Below are 21,747 nucleotides of genomic sequence, written 5' to 3'. Positions count from 1 at the left end.
ATAAAAATGCAAATAAGTTCACTGTTGAACCCATTAACTACGTGACCCGCTCTACTAAAAATGGATTATTCCCAGTTTATTTTGTCAACCAGTCAATACAGTATATATCTCTTCAGTAATATACTGTATGTATACATTACATTAATAAACAGTCTAATAGTATATTATAACATACTCTGTAATTGTATATGGCAATGGAAATCAGGGTAATCTCTGGCCTGATAACCCAGTATGGCTCAGATATGGAAATTACCTATTTTACAGTTCGATAACTAAGTAATTTTAATGTGTTCATTAATTACTCACGTGAGGGGCTTTGTCTTGAATAGAAGAGTTGGGAATAGTGTAGTACAGGTACAGCACATGATTCACAAAGTTTCAGATACAGACTAAATCCTCGTCTTTAACCTTACTCGCAATCACCATCATGAGTCTGTTGAGACAATAAACTACCAGAAGAATGTTTTTTTGTTATTGTTTACTTTTGGTAATGTGACCATTATGGCAGATAATACAGTACATAATGGTTGAAGGTGAATGAAATATAGTAAACGGAGGAATGAAACTAAAAGCATTGTACAGCACAAAAGGATAAGACACATCGCAAGAAAGGGAAAACCACAAGAAGCCAAAATAAACAAATGGAGCAAGCATTATGGTATACTGTAATTATGGGAAACTTGAAAAAAAGTATTGAAAATGACAAATGGAAAGATGACTCTTACATGGTAAACAAATAAGAAACTGAACTCTCAGCATAACTCATAAAGCAGGCTGGAATTTGTAAGTGTATTAGAGGGTCATAGACACAAGAACAAAACCAGTGCCTCTGCTTCTGACCAGTTTTAATGGCTTAACCCCATATACTGTAAGTTATGCCTCACACAGATTTGCAGCTTCCCTCCACGGAACTGTTTAAATGTGGTATGATGTTGTAGTAAAACTGCATAAATTGCTTAAGCAACTATCACACACAGTTCTTGGCTCACTGATAATGTAGAAAAGGATGTCAAACTGAGGTGTGATTTTGGTCACTCTTGTGTTGGTTATGATAAACATGTCTTCAAGGTTATACAATCCTGATAGGTATTTGAACAGAGACAGTTGCTGCTGTGTGAATTGTTTCAATTGGGTTTTTTTCACATATCTTACAAGAGCTGAATTTCTGAGCAAGAGCTGAAAACCAAGATTAAATTTGAATTAAATACACAGTAGATTAAAATGATCATCAAATGGCACATCTCTTATTTTTCCCAGTCAGATGTATTACTCTACCTGAAAGGGCTAAAGAGTCTTGTTAACGTAGTTGGTGAAAAAGTACTGTATAAGATGATAACTTTATTTGATTAATGGTTGAATCTGCAACATTGTCTTCCTGCAGGCTGTCAAAATGTGAGTCACACCTTGCAGTTATAGCCGCTCATTGAACAATCACAGCAGCAGTACATCACATATTGCTAAGAGCAACAATCTTATGTACTTTCCACCCTTCTTACATAATTTTATTTTAAATTGGTCATTATGATGTAAATTTACAAAATGCAAAATGAAGCTAAATTCTCCATATACAGTACTGCTGGGTTACAATATTACCCCTGCCTTTCTTAATGTTAGTACAGTAAAACTGGCTCTCAGCCTACATTTTTCCCATGTCTTAAGCCAGAAATTTGACATTTTTGCACCTCAAAGTCATCCCAGCCAAAAATCACAAGAACTACTACAACTAATTGAAAATGACCTCCAATTAAACAACACTTCTCACCACAAAGCAGTTGCATCTTTAGAGCTGTAATATGGCTACATCACCCTGAGAAATAGTTAAGAATCAAGCCACTGAATCCCCAATTGATCATTTAGAATAAAATCTCACAATTTTGTTTCTTTTGTTTGCATTTGTTTTTTAGAAATATCCTGCAGTCCTGTATAGGAACTGAAACTCAAAGGTGTCTAAATGGTTTGTAGAAATCCATTTAAACATACAGTGGAATGAAAGAACAGTAGATTTTGTTTTACTGAAATCATTGGCCTGTAAACAGGTCATAAACGTTTGCTGTATGCTTACAAAGTACACAGCGAACCCTTTTGAAAGATATTACTCTCGACTCATCATTAGAAAAGGCGTGTCTTAATAATTTATCTTTTCAGTGCACTTAACATTCATGACTCTTATTCATGATGATGATGATGATGATGACTTGTAATCCATCGCATTAAATATGGCAGAAGTTATTAAGACTATGTTAAAAAGGTAAAAATTATAGTTATAGTTATAGCAGCATATTAGAGATATAACCACGAACCTAGCAAAACCGAATGTGAGTAAGCTAGATTTTTGTATGATTTTGAAAGTATAATCAGACATTCTTCTGTGATAGTTCAGGTGGGTAGCTGCGTCAGCATGCGTAGGCTGCAAAGGAACAAGTAATAGGTTTATTCCAACGTTTCGTTGTGTTTTCTTTCTTCTTTTTTTTCAGCATGGAATAAACCTATTACTTATTCTTCTTTGATGTTGTCTGTTTGAATATATAAACTCCATATGGAAAATTAAAACTGAATCAGTGTCAGCCGCTGACTCAGCTGGCCAAAAGCACCGCAGCTCTCACTCATAAAGTCTTCCTTGAACTTCAGAAACCTGCTCTGATTATGTCACAACTTGTTTTCTTCCTCTTAAAAAAACAGAAACACAACGAGCTATAAAAATCTCATTCACTCCCTGATGGTGAAATACTGTGGATTGTATCCATTCATTTTTCTCTGAAAAGAGAACCTTTCAGGATGTCCCTTGCAGTTTTCCTTTCAATATCTTTTTTTATAAACAAAGATTTTTCACTCAAAAATGTCCTGAGAACAATGAAAGTAATGCAGTAAATCATGAAAGTGGGTTGCCTGTTTAAGCTGAAGAGCACAGTTTTTCAAACCTGGTCCTCATTTCTTCAATGTCTGCTGATTTTCCATTCATATTGAGTGCTCAGTTACTTAATCAAAAGCCTTAATTAATCCAGCTATTTATTTAATTAGATCTTTTTCAGATCTATTTTCAGTGCTTTGACTGATAGAAAGTGAAGAGTGCAAGTAAAAGTTTCTTATAGACTTAATCTACAACTTTTTGGAAGTGTTAATACATCACTAAGATGATGGTTGGTGCAATTCAAGGTTTAATTATGTAACTTGGAGCTCAGCTATAGCAAGACCTCTGCTTGATAAACCATACAAAAAAGTTTTGTAAGACACTTCAACTACTGTACATGATGTGCATTATTTCAATTTTATTTTTCTTCCCTTATCTATCACGAGTAACATTAAAATTGGCTTAGTTTAGTGAAACGACATGCGTAGGGCCTTCACGTGGTTCACTGAACTAAAACGGTGGAGCGGCTTAGCTCCTGGCTTGCCTGTCAGAGACAATGCATTGCGAGTAACTGCTTAAGTCCAACAAACTGAACCAGGCGGAAGGGTACGTATGCTGTCAATTTCCTGGATTCCTGAAGTACACATTTGCAGTGCAGGCTGCCAGAGAACATAACTCCACATTCCAAGGGCATAAAATGCAGACTCCATTTGCCTTTTCCATTTTGTTTAACTTTGATATTCATTGTGGCCAAGGCAAAAATAGCCTTGCTCTGGACAGAGAGTGCTACGGCACTAAACCATCAGTTACAGAGCGTGCTTGTGAATTCCTGTGTAATGTTAAATACCAATTAGCACCTTAAGAAAAATCCAGTAGACGACATCAGTTGATTTTCACCCTTACACCCTTCATTTAAAAAGGATGCACAGCTTGTCTTGTTTCAGTGACCTTTTTATTCTCTTAATAACATGACAAAATGCCCATAAAGCAACACTCCAGGTTTAATGTCTTTCGGCTTCTCATTCTTTTTTAAACATGCACTTGTTCTGTCTGCAGGATTTTGTTTTGCAAAGTTTGCTAGGAGTCCAGACCTCTCTAGTGGAAACCTGATTTTGGAATGAGTTTCACAAGCTGTGCTGCAAGGAACTGTTACACAGTGCTCTTATTCTTTTTAGTGAACCAGTGTCCATTAATATGGTTCCCTATCTTATTGCTTATTGTCTTGTAATGTTGTAAGGAATAAAGAAAACACAAAATCATAAAAAAAGCAGTAAGGGGGAAATGATATAGATTACTGCATAGCAGGTTACTGCACATAAACCCATAATGAAATGCATGAGCTGGAAGTAACAACAAAAAGAAGCCTTTTCTTCCTCCATATTTAAGTTCTTTAGACAGAAGGTGAAAATGAAATTGTGTTTTGCAGTAGAGCCTGCACTGATCTGACATTGTTCCTTTTTGTTCTCCATGTTGATGCAAGGTGACGCAGCCCACTGAAAAGTGAGAACTCCAGCTTTTTTGATGACTCAGAGGAAAGGACATACTGTAGGTGTACAAGGAATGTGGAGCAACAGATGAGTGACTACACTTTTTAAACACAAAACACATTAAAAATGTCTCTGTCTCCTGGCAGGTAATTCCTTTAATTACCTGTCTAATTATATTGATGAATATATCATTAACTACTGTAGTTCCACCTTGTATGCACTCATCATAATTGTTAAAATCTATTAAAAAAAACTGATTTCCGCCTCTAAACCTGGGGGGGGGGGGGTGTTCAGTGTTTGCCAGGCAGCACCTCGATTGCAAGTTTTCTAGTTTATAACCAAACTAGAAAAAGTTACAAAACTATGATACAAAAGCCTTAAATAGCACTGCAGCAGGAAGACAAACACTTAGTCATCAAGTCAGTCCTAATTTTGGAAGTAATTCAATAATATTTGTTTACATATATATTACATATACTTATATTTGAACAAAGCCTGTTTTGTGCGTCTCAGATAGTGGCCTCAGTGAAATTAACAAATCATAAACAAGGATAATATATGAATAACTACATGTTTAAAAGTAAATAACACATTTTCTAGCCAAATGTCTATTTGTTTTAAATAGACTTACCTATTGTTATATTATAGTTTTTTTTTCTTAATTAATGTAACAGAGATAACGGTGTTGTAAAGGTGTCAGACCTGATTTGCCCACTGGGCAAACTGCCTACTCCATAGTGTGTGGATCACCTGCACACTTTATATAACGTTTGCCCACAGAGAAAGTAAGATCATTTATGCCTTTAGTAGTACCTGTATTGTTTTTTGTCTATAAAAACTCATTATTTTTTAATGTCACAGACAAAGAATTAATTCTTTTAAATGAAACTTTTGCTACTTATTCTAATTTTAGTATGTTTTTTTTGTGGTTGGATAGATTTTAGGGATTCAAACCTAAACAAATCTTTGCCATCTATCAAGGATTGTTTGCCGTTTTCAAATTGCACTCATGACTTAGGTTTCACTCAGTCTGCTTTGCACTTCCTTCACTTCAAAATCTCCTGTTTTTAGTAGACTTCCAAAGTCTCCTGTTTATCATACTTTATGAACATTTATTTTTCTCCCTCTGTTGGTTTGTGGTCAACAGAATCAGTTTTGTTGTCCCGCATTCTGGAATTCTCAATCGCATAGTTTTGGGTTTGTTCCGATTGGATCCTGCTGAGATTCAGACTGGATAAATCCTCCTTTTGAAGGCGAAATGTCCCGGAAATTATTGCCTTTCATCTTGTGTTTGTTCTCCCTATGGTCTAATATTACCGCTGTTGAATTACAAGCAATGACAAAAGCTAAGTTTGAGCAATGTTCTATCAAGCTAGAGCAAGCCACAAGCTTGTGGAGTATAGTAAATTATCATAGCAATGGAAAATGAGCAATAAAATCATGTAGGAAAGAGATAAGCTGATATGTATGGTTTAGCACTGGGAAATAATCGACGTCTGCGGAGGAACTTTTATATTGAAAAATTCCAACCACGGTGCTTAGACATTACACAATGGAATGTCTTTCTTTAATCTGAGTAAGATCCAAGTATATTTTCCAAAAGGACAATGTATAATATACTGTACACTTTTTCAGTGCCAAAGGAGACTCATTTGAAGCTTCTTAAGAAGAAGCAGGAAAGAAAACCTCTTGACAACTTACAATTATCCCTTTCATCCAAACATAGTAAAGATCCCTCATGTATGCTCCTGTAATACTGGTACACCACAAACAAGCTCCTGTTGCTTTACCTGTAGGCTAAGCTGAACTTGGCAGTGTGTGATAAGCCAGTTGTGACCCTCCCTGCACTGGCATTCCCCTATCCACTAAAAAATGACTGAGAGAACGCTGGAAGTTAACTGTTGATATCACTTATTGACTCCTCATGAGAGGTTATTGTTTAAAAATAAATTGAGCTTTATAAATATCACCTATGGTAGGTTACACCCATTTACCTCTTCAGGTTTTTCCTTCTAATAAGTTAAATTGTTATCATTAATTCGATTTTAAGAAGTTGATTCTACCTGTTTTTTTTATTGTTATGCCTCCCTAACATGGTAACAGCTTCAATTAATTAAACAAGTTTTGAATGCATTTCTTTCTATAGATTTTTACATTGGCATTTAATTTAGTTTAGAAATCCAAATTGTTGACTTGTTTTGTCTTATCAAGCCACCAATGTTCATTGAGATCTAAGTTAATGTACGTTTTTTAAGCTTTGAAAGCCTACAAACTGTCTCCTGAAATAGACTTTGTATGCAAAACCAAAATTGTGTAAAGCGATTGGAAACTGAAAGCTTAAAGGCAAAAATGTATTTGTATACCAGAAACAAATGGGAAAAGCTTATTAAAATTCAATACAAAGCAACTTTCTTTCCTTCGTCAACTGTGCCTACACTCCCAATTGAAACTCCCTGGGGAATCATAAGCCTATAACGTGATGTGCACAATAAACTGTCACTTAGAGTGTCAGTTAAAATGTCCTTTGGCCCAAAACCTAGACTATTTTTATTTTGTTCATATTAAAGAATGAATAACAGACAAGGGTGAAGATGTAAATAAACAAGGATACAGATTTAATTAAAAAAACAAAAGGCTTTTCTGCAGCAATCACAAGTAAGGTTAGCAATGAGACTGTGGAGATGCAAGTTGATAGTTAGGGAGCTGCCTGCCTAACAAACAAAATGTCCAGCTGGTATTCACACAGTGCAATATCTGAACGGGAGACCCGAGATATTCTGTTGGTTCTCTATACAAGTTAAGGGCATTATAAAAATGGAGATGAAATGGTAGAATCTCTGAGTGGTTGTATAAATGCGTAATAATTCTTTATTTTTTAATCTGGCTAGACCACACTGACTAGCTACTCTGCATTGTCTAACCATATTAATCATTAAGATTCATCTATTAATGGTTTAAGTCTTTAGGTTCTGATGCTTGGATGGTGGATTTCTCCTTCTCTATCATTTCATTTCCTAAAGCAGAGAAATCGTTCATGTGGGCGTCAGAATGGATAGCTCCAAAGGGTAATCATTAATAAAGAAAATGCCAGACCTCTCACATCCAGAGACTCCTCAGCGTTGTGCTCCTTAATCACAGAAATGCTGCAATCACGTGCTGGGTGGTGATAAAAGTCAGACAAGTATGTTGTATTTTCTTTGCCCTCAATTATCCTGCAAAGTAACTTGAAGGCAGTTAAAACATGCTTTTTCTTTCTGCTGTAATTAAGAAGAATTGCTCTGACACCCTTAGGTCCACAGTTGTGTTAATCATAAGAAGCCACGGAAACAGTCTTAGATGCATGATCAAATAACAAGACTAAGTTTGTGCATTCGAATGGAGTCATGGCCAGGCCTTTAGTGCATTAATATTAATTGCTGATGTTTTTTAAGTGTATTCCAATATCATCTAATTATACAATGCACTTAGACTGGGTTATAATTTGGAAAACCAACACTTTATAGGCTTTCCACAAAATGTAGGCAGGAAAAAGTGTAGCTGTTTAATATTATCAAAAGGCATTTGTATTAGAATTCCAGCAATTTTAGTTGGCATTGATTCTGTGTCCCAGCAACAGTTGTTGTTGGTAATAAGTGCACATCATAAACAACACAACCATCATAGTGATTTTTTTTAAATACACTATGGCACATTAAAGAACACGAGAAATATCATTTTCCTCATTTAATTTATTTTTTTCTCCATCCTCTGTTTTTTTTCACAACATGGAACAATACTTCAGATTCTCAAAAGTGAGTCTGCAGAGTACAGTATTGAACATTATTTAAAACCACTACAAGTGTTTGTATAATTCACCACTTCTCATAAAGAGGAACTTAAAACTATAAATTGCACATAACAGTTTGTATTTTGAAAAATAGGTAAAGACATGTCTGAGAAAAATTAGATTACATTTTCCTTTACTTTTTCCAATGACGAGAGAGGGTTACAAACTGCAAAGTCAAGATAAGAACCCCCAAATCTTCATCCTTAGGGTTCGTAACCTAAAAGTGTTTCTAGGTCTCCCTAAGCATTCAACATCTTAGAAGCCATGAAGAAGTGTTAAATAGCTCCCATTAAATCTCAATCAAGCAGATGCAAGCCAATTAAATTGACTAAGAAAATCTACTAGCCCTTGAGGGCTGAGATTTGGGATCACATTTGAGAAAGGTTAATGAGAATGTCCTATTCTAAAAGAGATGAACATACTCCATTATGACTGATTCAATCAGCAAACAATGTATTCTTGAAAAGTGCTTAAATAACTAACTACAGTATAAGACTCTTCAACTTTGACAAAATTCTGAATACAGAGTCTCATTCCTTCAATAAGTTTAATATTCTGTCAATGTTTTTTTAATGAATGTCTGTTAAGCAGACGCATCAACCAACATCTAGTGTGATCATAAGTTACTTTTAGGTTTAACTTATAAAACATTATATATGTATAGCACATACATATATCATAGCTATAGATTATAGTACAATTAAATAGAATACAACCCCCCTTTTATAATAGTACATTGTCCAAGTTAAATTCACAAGGATAACTGCTTGCTGCCACTTCAGTTTTGTTGTAAGCATGCCCATTGTGATATCAAGATCTCATATTTCTCACCCTGTGTGCTAACTGCCCATTTTGGTAAATTAAGTCTAAAGAAAAAAGACAGGAAACATAAGGAATGAATAAAGAATGGATGGTGATGGTAACAGTTTAAACATTTCTAAAGCACTGATTTATCCTTTGATTAATTAAAGACAAGGCTAAACTGCAGTCTCCCAAACAGTTAAATAAATCAGTAAAGTTAAAAAAATGGATGAAGTTAAAGAAAATAAATACAATGTACAGTACTACAAACCCAGGCTAATAATTTTAGAAAAAAATTGAAAGTGATATCATTGTTATTGTTTCAGCGTTACAATTGCGAAAAATGGGATGAAATGTCTCTGTGATAATAATGGGAAATATTTTGATGATAAAAATAGAAGTAGCTGATTATTAATTAATATTTCACTTCTTCACTGAAGGAAGATTTCAGGAAAATGTTTTAAGACAAACAGATCTCCAGTGCTTGACGTTCTTCTAATTGTACTAAACGGAAGAAGAGATGTTATTCATAGACAATTAAGAAAACTTCCAACATTACTCAAGACGGAGATCTATACTCACTTAATGGGAAATTGCTAATGTAGCACCCATCCATAAAAAAGGGTGATAAAAATGAGCCAAGTAATTATAGAACAATAAGTCTTACTTCTAGTACATGTAAGGTTATAAAAATGTAATTAGAAATAAACTACAGCATCATCTGTATGGCAGTAAGGTTCTAGGGAACAGTCAGCATGTATTTGGAAAAGGTAGTTTTCTCTTAACTCTTTTCAACTTCTTTGAACAAGCAACAGGAGTAATGGATATAGATAGAGCATATCATACCTTACATCTAGTTTTCATATTAAACATTCAGATTTAGATTTTGGTATATTTTGCTTTTCAGAACACTTCTGATAACTTTCCAGAATTCAATAAGACTTGGAAGAAATTCAAGACGGACAATTGGCAAACAGCTTTACTGTATGAAGACAGGTGAAGATTAAAGGTAGACAGCATAAATATAAATTATAATAATATATAATGTAAGATGTAAAATGCTGAAACTGAAAAAGGTACCTAAAGAAAATTTAGATTTACGCGTTGAAGCCGATACATCAAAGTATGGAAGGAATAAAAAGTAAACAGAATGTTAGAACACATAGTTAATAGTGTAGAATTGAAATCGAGGGGTACAACCTTAAAATTGTGCTTCATTTAGAATACTGTGTACAGTTTTTGTCATAACATTATAACAATGATATTAGGTATCTTTTTAGGCTTAAAGGAATGTTTTACTCTGACAGACAAACGGAACCGAACATGACAAGCAGTCCTGATTGAATATTCAAATCCTCAAGATCACTGACAAAATCACCTCATTGGATATCATAAGAACCAAAAGGGAAACATTAACCTGATTAGATTAGCCTCAGACAATAAGCCACCTCAACATGCCCATTTCACTCAACTGGGGCATAAGCAAAATACCAAAATCATAGTAAAATGTTAGATCTCTGCTTCAGGCAGTTGTATCATTAGACTGTTTTCTCTAAAGTTCTTCTTAGAATTAAAACTATTCTAACGTTTCTCACAAGTACAAAGTGTGCATTTTCTAACAACCAGCCCCTTCAGCAGCATAAATGTATCAGTCAATCCAAAATGTCATATTCATCTAAATAACACATTTGCACTTACAGTACATATAGTATAAGAAATTAATTCTGCCCAAATGAAGCAAGAACTGTTCTCATTTTCATCTAATTAACTGTAGCATTACAAAAAAAAACAGATAATGTACATTTTCATTTCAGGCACAACTTTTAGTTCCAATATCATCTCTGGACATTGTCAAAATCCTCATTGTGTTGTGGCTAATGAATTCTGAATTGAATGAATGACAACCACATTTTTGCAAAATGTAGTTGTCTTGCTAATATGAATTAGGTGTTGTAGGGCTGTTTGTGGAAGCACATAGGTGAGTTTCATTCTGAATCAATTGATTTTATGAGAATAAAGAAAGTTAAAATTTGAATTTAATTTTTCATTCTACAAATGAAAACTTTCTTATGTACTGAAAGACCAAAAGGGTATTTCAAATGCTCAGACTTTTACGCTATACAAGATAGATTTCCAAAGTTAAATTATGTAATGTTTCCAATAATATGAAATACAGAAATCATTTATAAAATTAAAATTCTGCACATTCAAACTGTGGCCTTCTGGTGTTAAGACTCCCACTAGTAAAATACTCGGATTACTCACTTTGTGCCTAGGAAAATACTTCTTTGAGATGCAAAGATAAAAGTACTCTACTTTTATCTTTGCCTGAAATGAAGTCTATTTTGGAAATGTTCAGTATGTAAAAAGAGCTGCTTCTTTCAGGATTAACTGGTTTTGGAACTGTATATAACCTATACAGTACTGTATATAGTAAAAGCAGCAGTGGATAAAACCTTTCTACTGAAGTTCATTAATTGCAATCATTGTAAAACTTGTATCATTAAGTACTTTAAGTAATGCCACAACTTTGTAAGTTACTTTAGTCAATGCCAACTGGCAAAATAATAGCTGTAAAATGATTACTACGATTACTGTGATCTCTTAGTCATCCTATCAGGAAAAATACTTTTTGGAAAGATGCAAATGTGTCACAGAAAACATTCTATGCCAAAAAAAAGAAAAGGGAGATAGAAACAAAAGAAAAATGAGGAGAAACATGGAAAAAAATAAGGAAAGCAAGCCTATTGAATACATTTCATTAAGAATTCTGCTTAGACCGAGACAGAGCTGAAGGATGTAATTTAGCTGTGCTTCTCTCTACAATATCGACAAATGGATATAACCATATAAGATTTACTAGATGTTCTAGTGGAAAATCGCAGTAATCGCAGTTTCCTGGCTAAATTCCACTCTGGACTTGTACAATCTGACCTCCCTAAAGTTCCCTGTTAATTAAACTGTTGTGCAGTTAGGCTGCTTCCACTGGGTGGCTGCTACACTGCAGTGTTGGATGAAGTGGGTCTTCCTACTCTGCAATTTGGGATTTTGAGAATCAACATTAATGACTAATTAATGGGATCACCCAGATGGCATATTGTACCTCCAGCAACCTTATTTACTGTATCTCTTGCAGTAAATGCCCAGCCATCCACATTGGAGAAACAGGAAAGAGACTAAGAGTTAGGTCTGTGAAGATTAAAGATCTCTCCAAGCCCACTGTTTCTCATTTCACCCCTGACGGCCATGACCACTCTAATCTCTCCGTCTCTGTTCTCAAAGATGGTTTTCCAAACTCATACGTCAGAAAGACTACAGAAACCAAAATTATCCTGCAGCTAGGATCACACCTTCCCCCTTCTGTTAACGACAGACTACTTTTCTTCTAAATTTTCTCCATTCATTGGAGGTTTCATATTCACACCTCTCTACACCTATTCTGACTTCACACCTCTTGATTGGCCTCTCTTTCTGTCCCCTGCTCCCGCCCCTCCTTCCTCCTCTCTCCCAGCTTTTGTTCTCCCACAACATTACCTTTGCTTACTGCCTTGTCTTTCTCCCACCTGAAGAAGGCTCCACGGCCGAAACATTGTGTTTGCTTTCCTCTTTTTTCCACATGGAATAAACCTATTACTTGTTCCTTTGCAGCCTACTCATGCAGTTACCCACCTGAGCTATTAATGACTACTGAATGCCAAGAAGGTATGGAAAGAGGTGTCAATCAAACCCTGAGTACATCTGTGACAGAGAACTAGAATCAATACATCAGGAATCTATGTTGTTGGATAGATGATTTTTTTAATGGATTAACTGGTCTGTGAACTTTTTAGAAAAATAAAAACATTTCCTCAAACTGCAGTCTATTTAGGATTAAGGAGCACCCAATTAAGTTCTCTATCCCTCATATACTGTAAGTGACAGGGAGATACACTTATTATATATGTAAGAAAAACATGTGTCAGAATGAGACCAGACCCCGTGAAGAGGGATTGTTGAATACAATTAAGTCAGTCATTGAATACAAAAACAGGTCCACGTCTCTGTCTCAGTGCAAAGGGCTGAGGTGCGAAGAGTCTGAAATATAAAAATGGGACAGCACCTGATGTGGGATTTTTGTCATTTGACCAAAAAAACAACTACTTTATATTTGACTGCTAATATTCATGTTCATAAGCAAAAAACTTTATTAGGCATTATAGCCATCATGAAAGATGCCCCGTGTTCTCTGGGCATTATTATTAGCCGAGTGTGATGCAACCAAGATTGCCGAAGGGGGGATGCACAACTGGCCAGGCGCCAATAAGGCTATGTAGGTAAAAGTAGGCCAAGGAGTTTTTCTCTGGCTGGATGTCAGTGCTGCCACTGCGAGCTGTGTTAGTCCTCCATCAGATGCCACACAGCCGCTCGCACTGATGTTGAATAAATGAAAGAGAGTATATTATGATGGTGTTCAGTTTTTCAGAGGACATTTCAGCTGTGTCTGCAACCCTCACCAAGGCCAGTAGAATGAAAATAGAGGGCTGGGTCTATCTGGATGGATACTGGCTCGACGATTGTGACAGTTCGCCAAGTTTTACATTAACAGATGGTAATTCCATAAATCCACCCATCTATTTTCAGAACCCTGAATTTACTGGTGAAGGTTGGTGTCGTAAACGTAGAAACAAATATTTCTGTCTTTAGACAGATTAGCAAAGAGACTGGTTAGATGGTTATTTTAAAGACCTAAACAGCATATACACAGTTCTGTTTCTTAGTGCTTTGTGGACTGAGAGTAAATAGTGCCTTAAGTCCATTTATAAAACTATACGCGTGGAGTAACTGAGGTGAATTGTTTTGCTCAAGGATAATAGTGTCGTCATTCGGATTTGAACCCATAACATTCTTGTTATGCATCCTATCCTACTTTTTTGCATTACTCCATGCAGCCCCTCTCACTAAAGATAAAATAGTAGTATACCCCATATTCTCTTTAACATGTGTGATGGGTGTTATTAGCGATTGATATTTTTTTTCCTTTGTGTCTGACTAAACGCAGTCTGTGCTGCATGCCAAGTACACCGGACTAGTACACAAGGAGAAAGGTCAGATAAGAATGCATCTTCTACACCATCAGCATAACAAAAACACTGACACTTGCCTACAGTCCATGGGTTTGCACAAATCATGCATGCAAATTCACCACTATTGCATAATGCCTAACAGGATAGGCACCAGGGGCTACTGTTTTTTTGTTTCAAAGCTTTCTGTTCCTCTTCATCACAGCAGGGAAGATGAATCTGACATTATTTCATGTTGTCATCACTCAGCTTCTAAGCGTTAATGTGGAAGGACTGAGACAAACACTGGAAGCCATGCTCTAAAACATTTTTATTAAGGTATGATATTTAAGAATATTTTCAAAGTACTGCAGTACTTTAGGAATTACATCTAAAATACATTTACAAACAATTCTTTTACACTTGAGATCAAAGACCAACAATAAGCAAGTCAGAAATTGCCTATATATGCATGGATTTATACTTCCTTACAAAAGAGCTGAGAGAGGCTACGTTTTTTTTATTTAGGAGATACTTGAGTCATGTAGATGGCTGGATAAGATCCTCATCACTTACCAACTAAAAATCAATCTACAAAATCAAAGTTAAGACAAGAAACGAGCATCAAAAAACAAATTATTTAACTTGAAATTATTGTACTTCTGAATTGCACAAAAATTGATTCACATAACAATGTATAACAATTGTATTTTAATTTTGGGATGCAAGAGATACAGTACAAAATGTCTCCCATCTTTGCTGTTTCACAACTTAAATATGGAAAAGCTCCTCACAAATGTTTTAGTAATTAAAGAAAAATACAATTATTATTAAAAAAATAGATTACTATCCTGATAAGCCATCAGTCTATACGAATGAAGAATTAAAAGTAATTATTTTTAACAAATGAGCTAATGCCTGACTTCACTTGCAAACCTTTCCTGTCAATGTAAAGGTTTGTGGTTATGAAAGAGGAACATTTTTACAATACGGTAGGAAAAAAAACTCCAATGCACTGTATTCCCTGAGTTTCGATTTGGAACCGAAAGTATTACCTGGAATAATTTGTGGAGTGTAAGTAGTTCCCAAAACCCCCATCACCACTACCAGAAATAAACTGGCTAAAACCCAACAGCTGTAACAGGCAGGTCTCAGTTGCATGATCGTGTATGATGAGATTATAGCCGCTGCATTTCTGTGCAAAGCAGCAGCTATAAGGAGTCAGAGAAATGAATGTTGTTAATAACTGTTAAGCCAACCAATCAGCTGAAACCTTAGTCTGGTCAAATCTCATTCTAATTCCCAGCAGGCTCTGGGTACATTTTAAGGCATGCCACACGTTGTATGTTCTAACTGCAGAGCCTGCTGTTTATTAAATCCCTGTCTGTTGGTGAACAGGGCTTTAATGACAAAGTGAGGTTTTAGGCTTCTCAGTTCAGAAGCCACTTTGAAGTGCAGTGTACATGAAGCTGAAAAGCAATGGAACTACATACTCCTCCATTTTAAGTCCAAGGTCAGGAGCTTATCTCTGAGAGTAGATATACAGTATACGGTATAGTCTTTGGGATAGCTGAGCCTTAGTGTTTAAAAGTTTGGAAGAGCAATACAAACAATAAATACTGACGATTTTTAGACATAAGGTAAGTCTGAGCAGCTGCTATTGGAAATCACAGGTTTTTCCTTTTTGTCTGGGTATGAAGAAAATGTGGATTCAGCCTTTCAGGAAAAAAAATGTAATGGGAGATGAGGAATGAAAAAAAGGAAGGGAGATCACTACTGTGTAGGGAAACACACATGGTCACATACTCAAGACTCTAGACCTTGAATTGTTGCTGCATTGCATTTTGCTTTGCATGTAATTGTGGGAATGGATTTAAAACACAAGTCCTTGTTCTTAAGCCAGTGCAAAGGCACGAGTCTCGTCAGGAATAAAAAATAAAAACATAAAAATATTATGCACCCTCGTCTGCCCTTGGCTGAAAGTGAGAGGCTGAAAGGTCTATCTGAGTCATAAAGGTTAATGCCAGTCAGGGGATTGAGCACAAGGGCTTGTGCTCTGGTGGCAGCACAGAGATGGCTGAGGGAGAGAAAAAGAACTAACAGTGCTGTAGTGATCAAGACTTGGAAGGCAGCAAAAGATTTACAAATGAAAAGAAGCTTTGGAAATACGGTGTATTCTTGTTCTGTATTTGTACCCTCCCAAATGACTTACTGACTGACATTCCCTGATAATTATCGCTTCTTATATAAGCACTGTATAGAACCTTTAGTCAGATTTTTTCTCAAGGCACTTTATAAGATCAAATGTCAGATCAAACAAGCATGTCTTAAGCCAGGACTTTATTACAAAAATATATTCACTCTCTGCTAGACAAGAAATCCTCATAAAAAGAGGACCTGGCAGCTTAAAGACCTGTTACCTGTAGTTTAAAATCATACCCTGTAGAGTCCAGCATTTTGTAAAGAGAGATCATGTGCAAAAATAGGGTGACCTGAGCCACAAGTCACTAAAATAATTTTGTAATCAAGGTAAAAAGAAACCAGAAGCCTGTGCAACCAGCAAAGAACACAGGTGATAGGTTAGTTTTAATAAGCAGTCAAGCAGAGGAATGATGGGATTAACTGGAATGTATAGTTTGAGGGCATCAGCATAAAACAAAAAGTAAAGTCATACTGATTAATAATAATTAAGTAATACTATGGACTAAACTATAAAAGGGCAAAAACTGAACTTTGTGTCTCACTGCCATCTTCTAGGAACTTTGAAAAGTGGTATATACTGCATGACACATGTGTGATGTGTATATTTTTTAACATATTATGTTAAAGTATGTAAATAACTTGCCCCAGTGTTCTGGTAAGAGCTCATAGTAATGCATTTAATCTGTGCCGCTATTGTTAACATTTCTCTGTATCCCTCCTTTGATCAAAACTAACAGAAGAAACAACAGAATGGTCAAACCTCCATCAGTTATTTTATTAATATTCTGGAGAGAACAAATTTTCTGGGGAGATGTTGACAATTGACCAACAAGAGAAAGACAATAAGAACATAACAATTGACTTTCATTCCAATATTTTCAAAGAGGCAAATATTAACATATTATCAGTAAAAAAAAACAAATCACTTAATTTCAGAACAATCAATTCACCAAACATGACACTCCAAATATGGTAGAATAGGTTATAAATGTGCAGATATAGATGTAATCCTGGTGATGTTCACACCTTACTGCACCTGTGAATATGGGTACAAAGTTCCAGTGAAAATGAGCGCTGGTCTTGGCTGAATAAAATGACATTCGCAAAAAAACAGTCTTTTTGTTTAACAACTTTAATTTACTCTGATGATAATCATATCCTGATCATCAAATGAATCAAATGTAATTGGCTCATTGTCAAATTAACATGATTTATTCCTCTCTATACTGTATATCTGTGAAGCTAAAGTTATATTTTTTGTACTACAAAATACACATCTATCACGATTAACAGTTATCTTTAAACAAAATAGTTGACATTTCACTGAATCTCTAAAGAATTGTGTTTTTGTGTAAAGAAAGAAGAAAATTCTGTGAAAAGACTAGATTGATGCAAAATATCTAAGACATTAACAGAGTAGCGTACAGGATACTGCTAAAAATTTAACAGACAGTGACAAATAAAAATTACATAGAGCAAGAATCACTTCAAACTGTTAAAACACATTTACTTGAAGGACGAGATTTTTCTCATTAAAGTCTCTTGTGTATTTTTAAATAGCAGATGGCTATTAAGTCGACATGTTTGCCGGTCTGTTTTATAAGTCAAAATATATAAGCTATACATTCCCTCCAACCTCCAGAGATGTACATTACAAAGGACTAACACTTTCTACATACTGTGTTTGCACTTGTGTTGATATACAGTACGTGTTTAGATATATATTTTGGTTTTTAGCATTGACCTATTGGTTCTTAGTGTTTAGCACTGACATATGTGTTCGTAAACCAAGAATGTCACCCCTGCTCCAGCACACACACGTATCTTGCCAGGGGGCATCACAATAGCATTTTGAGATGTTAAAAGGCAATTTCTACCATTCTTTAGGGATGACATAAGTGCCAAACAGTCTGACAATGCAATGATCTAGAATGAATCCTTACCTACACAGCTAAATGGATATTACTGCTCATGACCCAAGACTTTGCTATGTCTGCACAAATACCTATCCAAGTTCACCATCTGCAGGATGACCATATGCGAAGAAAATGTCAGTCACAGACTTCAGCAACTGCATAGCTGAGTAGATTCATGACAGCAACGCAGCAGATGACTGTATGGAGGTGTGTAGACAATCAAATCCTCAGACAATATGAATTTCGGGTCATTCTCTACCTGCATTCTAGATATGGCAAAGTTATGTAAAGACATTTCTTTAATTCTGAAAAGCTCAATAACAAAATACTATGCATGGATATTTTATGGACTTATACATAATAAATTCATTATATATAATGGCATATCATATTGCATCTTTGTTCTATAAACTACAGAACTATATTGTGAGACTACATAGTCTTACAATATAACATTATATTTACTGCATGGTTTGTATACCTATTGTACATTTTTCTATAAAAAAGGGTCTGCCTGAATCTTGCTGGATTTGGTATTGAACAAGCCATGGTGTTGCCAGAACACTTTATTCTGTAATTAAATGTCTTGCAAGAAGAATTCTCCTTATTCCATTGTAATTAACACTGCAAACCAAACAAGTTTCTTTTGACTTGTTTATTACTGCTTATAAAAGCATAAAGAAATACCAAGTTATTTATTATTATTATTTTCCCATCTTATGTGATAAGGTGAAAATGGGCTTCAAAGATTAGTTTATGACTCTACCTCATGTGTTTACTTTATGATGCTGTGGTTTAAACAGGAGTATTCCTTTTCCCACAGTAAGCTGTACCATTAAGATGTAGTGGTTTGGAAAGATGGAATGAAGCTGAACACATAAATATTGACACCGTGCATCTTAAATGAGTCAATTCCCTGGAACAGCTTGATTACCTCTTGCTAGGATGAATACTTATTCAATAAATAAAGGAGAGCATTTCCCAACAGATGTGCAGTTTAACAAACAATAATTCGTATACAAAGTAAAGGTTTGAAAAATATTGTTAAGATGCATGCAGAACTTAAGTCTGTAGCTGTACTGGACAAGTTAAATACCATGATTCTGAGAATCTTCCTGAGATAGCAAATCGCAGCTCTGAACTACTGTATGTTCTTAGGAATTCTGCCTATACTGTACTGTATATGACACTGCTGCCCAACCTCAAGAACAGCACTGGATACCATGTAAACAGGTGTTGTTCTATTTTATCCCCTAGCAACACATGAAAGACATCACAAAAGTATGTCTTTGACACACAGCCTTTGAGGCTTGAGGTGTTTCAAACTTGCATGAACTCAGAGAAACACAAATAAATCATGGGTCATGGGTCACATTGTCACTAAGACACCTGTATGGATAATTACAGGAGCATGCTTTCCTAAGGAGAAGCATGTTTGATCAGTTGTGTTGAAGGGTGAACTCTTGAACCACAAGTCACATAAGTGATTCAGAATGCAAACATTTCAATGGGGAGATTTCACAAGGTAGAAAAACAGCATTTAAAGAGTTATCTGAAGTCCATGGCTGTGATATTAAACATAGGCTGCTATTCTTTTTTTATCTTTTGAAGGCCAAAATGAATTGCAAGCTCTTCCCACTTAATTTTTACTGAAAAAAGAGGTTCAAGGGATTCAATAGAACAAGAACATAAAGACAAACTATTCAGAAATAGTCAGCATTCTCCCTTCCCAGGCGTAGTATTGTGTTTATCCGGAGGAACTGTTATTTTATTGTGCAGGAGAGCATGTGTGAGAACATTGTGATTTCTTATAAAGCTTTTTCAACCTCCTGGCACTTACATGGGTTGTGAGAAAAGCTACCAGTCATGGATTCAAGCCAACAGCTACTGTCTCTCCTGTATGGCTCCTTTGTCTATTGACATTTATCTATAAATAATAATAGCAATTGCAGACAGAATCCAGTGAGTGCCACTCAGGCAACTTCTTGGTTGACTTTGCCAATTGTAGAAGGTACACAGTCATTCCAGTGTAATGAACTGTACTGTACTGGTTGAACTGTACTGGTTTCCATTTTTTTAACAGAAAGCATTCATTTAAAAACTAATGTAACTGAATCTACATGTATGGAAAGTAGACACCCTTTTATCTGAAATCAATTTGAGCTGAGGAATTGTCCTTGTTCCCTTTCATCAGACTTAAACTTCAATAGCTCCTCCAGTTTGTGGGGGAAAGAAAACACTTTTTTTTGTTGTTTTTGTTGAGCCCCTAGCTGGGAGAACGTCCTCCCAACTGTACATCTTACACACAGATTCCCAGAGAGTGAAGAAAGAAGATGTTTTGTTTCATTTATGGTTCCTGAAAGTAAAGTTGGATAAATGTGCAAAAACAGAAAAATAGCATTTGTGACCAGGGAAATACATAAATACATGCTAGTTAGTAAGAATGTATTTGATTCTTTCTTTAATAATTTAGAAAGTCATCAAAACTGGAAAAGACAAATAACTGTGCTGTTAGACTCCTCCATGTTTTATGTTATAATTAGAAAGGGCAGACAGCAGCCCCAGGGGATGTTTTAATGTTTTTTGGAATAGTTATGGCTGCAACTCGCTTGTGTCAACTGTGCAGTTTTACAACCTGGAATTCCATCTTTTGCAGGGCTTGCTTGTAAAACTTTATTGTGCCTTTCAATTCACCAGCTCCTGAAACAGTGGAGGCTGTTTTACAAATAACCAAACATATAAGATAAGATCACTTTATTGACCATATACAATTTCTTGCATTAGGAATTTGTCTTTTTGCAGACCCCAACTTGCTTTCCATGAGACACACAGACAGGGAGAGAGAAGCTTGGGGTCAGAGCGCAGGGTCAGCCATTTCTACAGCGCCCCTGGAGCAGTTGGGGTTAAGGGCCTTGCTCAGGGGCCCAACAGAGTAGGATTCCTCTGCCAGCCATGGGATTTGAACCGACAACCTTCCAGCCACAGGCACAGATCCTATATATACTGTATATAATCCTTGTTAAATTAACAAGGTGAGGATCAAGTCCAAACAGCTTGAGTATCATACAGTATGCCCCTTTTGGATACTCTTTCTTATAAAACAAAGGCAACAGACATATAATTTAAATAAACATGCATTAAATGTCTCCCTTTACAATCAACATCTAGATGTATTTAGCTATCTAAAAAATCAATTATTGATTCTTGTGTCTTTTCATTTTGGATGCATAGAATACTCATTTATAAATCAATTTGCTTCACTGAAACTTCATTAGAAACCCACTGCTGCCAGTGTTTCTATATGCTTTTCTCTTCCCAGATTATAATTAAACTGGCTTTCTGAAGAACACTGCTGTTATACACGATACTGTATATCCAGTACTATTAAAAAAAACTTCTATTAATACAATATCGACTAGTATCACTAGATACTAAGAATAACTATTTTAGTTTGCTGATTTAATGTTTAGGTACCTACAGCATGAAAGACACGTTATCATGGATTCTTTATTTTGTGCAATAGTGTAACATTGGCATTTGTCTTACAAGTGCTTTGAAACAGACTTTAACTTTTGGCTACTGAACTCTTAAAAAGAGTAAAACAGGTAAATTCAAACAATGATCATGC

General features: G+C 35.5%; 1 protein-coding gene and 1 long non-coding RNA gene across 4 annotated transcripts in view; one reads left to right on the top strand and one right to left on the bottom strand.

Moving 5' to 3' along the window:
- Positions 1 to 21,747, top strand: part of LOC138224968 (uncharacterized) — a 312,271-nt gene that overhangs the window by 251,292 nt on the left and 39,232 nt on the right. The window contains exon 5 of one of the 2 annotated variants that reach the window (XR_011183484.1): positions 4,329 to 4,481. The exons of the other annotated variant lie outside the window; for it this stretch is intronic. This is a non-coding gene — a long non-coding RNA (uncharacterized lncRNA). The remainder of the gene's footprint in view (positions 1 to 4,328; positions 4,482 to 21,747) is intronic. 2 annotated transcript variants of the gene reach the window in all.
- Positions 1 to 21,747, bottom strand: part of brinp1 (bone morphogenetic protein/retinoic acid inducible neural-specific 1) — a 127,878-nt gene that overhangs the window by 101,965 nt on the left and 4,166 nt on the right. The window lies entirely within an intron of this gene.

Source organism: Lepisosteus oculatus, chromosome 24 (assembly GCF_040954835.1).
Source record: "Lepisosteus oculatus isolate fLepOcu1 chromosome 24, fLepOcu1.hap2, whole genome shotgun sequence".
Classification (NCBI taxonomy): Eukaryota; Metazoa; Chordata; class Actinopteri; order Semionotiformes; family Lepisosteidae; genus Lepisosteus; species Lepisosteus oculatus.
Note: the sequence above shows the minus strand (reverse complement) of the source record. Positions and strands in the feature narration are given on the sequence as shown.